Raw genomic sequence first — 3,172 nt, 5'->3', positions numbered from 1 at the left:
TTTATTGTTTCAATAAAAATATTCTTTTAATCAAATATACTGTTTTTTATAATAAGAACTCTTCGTGATCTTAAAAGCAAATTTTAATAACAAATATTTAAATTATGTATCAACATTCTACACACGCGTTTAAAAAAAATTAATATAATAAAAATATGTTAAAATCACGCAACTCCATTCATAAATTCATTAAACAAAAATATATAACAAAAAAAAATTATATTTCAACAAAAAATTTAAACTCACACGTTAAGATTTGTCTAGTTGCACTTTGATTTTTCCATATTTGCCTTGTTACCCTCAAATTTGCTTCATGGCACTATAATTTTTTTTTATAATTATTTTTATAAAATAATTAGATTTTAAAATTTTAAAAAAATATATTACTAAAACAAGTATTAATTATATATGTACTAACCTTAACCCCCATCACTTCTCCATCACAAGCATTCATTCATGATGCTTTTTAAGTTAGTTCTAGTGAAATAAAAAAACTTTCATTGATAATTTTATTATTAATGTTATTGTTCATGTAATTTCATATTTATGAATATAAAAATCAATTAATAAATGGTTGACTATGTAAATATAAAATCATTAATTTAATGATATGTTTAAATTAAAAAAAATCTTTATATACTCAAATTTAATTTTCATTATGCTATTAACTTGCCAAAATATGAGGTATATGGTAAACAGAATGCTAGATTTATGACTCATTATTGATGAGCTTCTATCATTAGAATATTAAAATGTGCATCAAATGTTTTTTCATGATCAGCATCTAAAATTATTGTAGGCTTATGAACACTATTCTTGAAGATTCACAATTACTTCATTGTGATCTTAAATTTTTTCTTGATATCTAAACAATATAATTAAATAATTAATAATATTCAATTAAATTATCAATCTATGGTTTATGATTTTTTATTTTATTATATCTATTCATCTAAATTTTTTTTTGACAGTATCTTTTTTATACAAAACCCTATCTAAAATTGAAAAAAAAATACAAAAAACTCAAAAACATTGCAAGCAAATCATCACTCACAAGCCAAACACACATTTACTATGTATACTTTTTTAGGACAAGATTTAAAGGTTATGAGCTACAAAAACCATGATATTACTGTTTTTGATTTAATAAAATAAACCAAAACAATGCTAAAAAAGATCTAATTCTTGTACTACAAGATAAGAAAAATAACCAACTTACAAGAAGTTTTTATTAAAAATTATCTTAGACAATGACTAAAAACCCAACCACAGAGAGGAAATAACAAAAGGAAAAGAACTTCATTTACAAAAACTAAAGAGGAAAAAACTTCATTGCATGAGCTTTTCTAGACCATCCACCCACAGAGCTTTCCAGGTTCATGAGCCTTCACTGATAGTGGTCATGATCGAGCCACTATGATTAGCCTTGTCATTCATGCTTCTTTATTTTGACCATGTCATGTTCATTTCTGTTAATAATTCAATTGTCAATTATCAATTGGATAATTTATTAGCCATGTATCTTGTGCTTTTTTTATACCAACAACTTCTTCTTCTTTTTATGTTAGTGGCTTGCAAGTCACTTAAAAATCAAAATCTTATCTAAAAATTAATAAATAAAATTATCAAGAAACTCATTTTATAGTCTATTAAGATTAAAAATTCATATAAAATCAAAAAATGAAATAAATCCTAACTTCCTTTGAATTGATGATTCTTCAATTTCAAACACAAATAACTGATAAAAAACAATTGTAATTGAAGAACAATCTATGACCAAATGATAGGCAACAAGTAAAAATATTGTTGGTTCTTTCATTGATAATAATCAAAGTTAGCACATTATTGACAGAGTTACCAATAAAAAATTTAATACTATCAATGATTCTATTAATGAGTTCATCGATCATTTAAAAAGTTTAGAAACCTTATGAAAATTACTGAATTCATTATCAAGTTTTCATATATTGCTATATCCGTCAATAAAATTAGTCATGTATGTTTTTCAATAAACTCTTTGTACTTCTTCGATGATTTTATATTTCAATGGTAAAATCATTGAAGAATAAAAATTCCTTAATTCTTCTATGTAATTCTAACATGATATTGTTGTTTGTCAGTGATTGTATCAATTTTTAATATCACCAATAAAAAATAGTTCATTAAAGAATCCACTTGTTGGTTTACACTTTTAAATTCTTTCATAAACTTGTTGTAGTTCTCTGATGATTTTATATATTGTTGGTGGTCATGTAAGTAAATTTATAATAATTTATTTTTTTATGAAATACTATTCCTATCAAATATAATTCTACAACAACAACAGGTACATTCAGAACATATTAAAACCACAATCACAATAATAAAAGTTGATAAAAGTACAAAGTTAAAATACACTATACAACAAGAATAAATATATAAATTTTATAATAATGTTTTACTTTTAAAATCATTTCAAATCCACTATTTAATTTATATCCTCATCATCTTTGCCTTTATATCCATCGTCTTATTTATTAACCTAAAATTGTTTGATCTTTTCATTTTTATTATTTTCTATATTTCCACTAATACTTAATATTAATATGAACATAAATATTCTCTGCAGTATGTAAATTTGAATATTCTTCCAACTCAGTAAATAAAACAAGTTGATATGGATCAATTAACTCATCTAGTTGAAATATATTTTCTTTCTCAATTACTTCATCATTATTATTATAAACAACTTAGAAACAATTTCTAGGTATGATTTTCATAACAGATAACCAATCAATTTTATTATAGTCATTTCTAAATGAGTATATGTGTAATATTCTTGTTGGCATTGTCTGGCTAATAAAAAATATTGATATTGATAAATTTATTTTTTTAATTGATTTCATTTAAAGTCCTATGATGATCTACCTTAATTCTTTTATCGATATCATAATAATAATATTTGGATAAAAATATTATATATTTTTTTTTAATATTATATATTTTTTTAATATATCAAAAAAATCTAAAAAAATTAAAAAAATATTTTTTAAAAATACATTCCAACCATAAAAATAACCACAAAATAAGTAATCAATAAAATTTGATAAACGCAGAGGGGATCTGTGGGTGGTTGTTAAATGACTAATCTTGATTTATGTTGTATAACACTTGGTACAACAAATGCTTGGCA

The sequence above is a fragment of the Populus euphratica genome, unplaced genomic scaffold (assembly GCF_000495115.2).
Source record: "Populus euphratica unplaced genomic scaffold, PopEup_1.0 scaffold76.1, whole genome shotgun sequence".
Taxonomy (NCBI): Eukaryota; Viridiplantae; Streptophyta; class Magnoliopsida; order Malpighiales; family Salicaceae; genus Populus; species Populus euphratica.
This window is presented reverse-complemented; position numbering follows the sequence as displayed.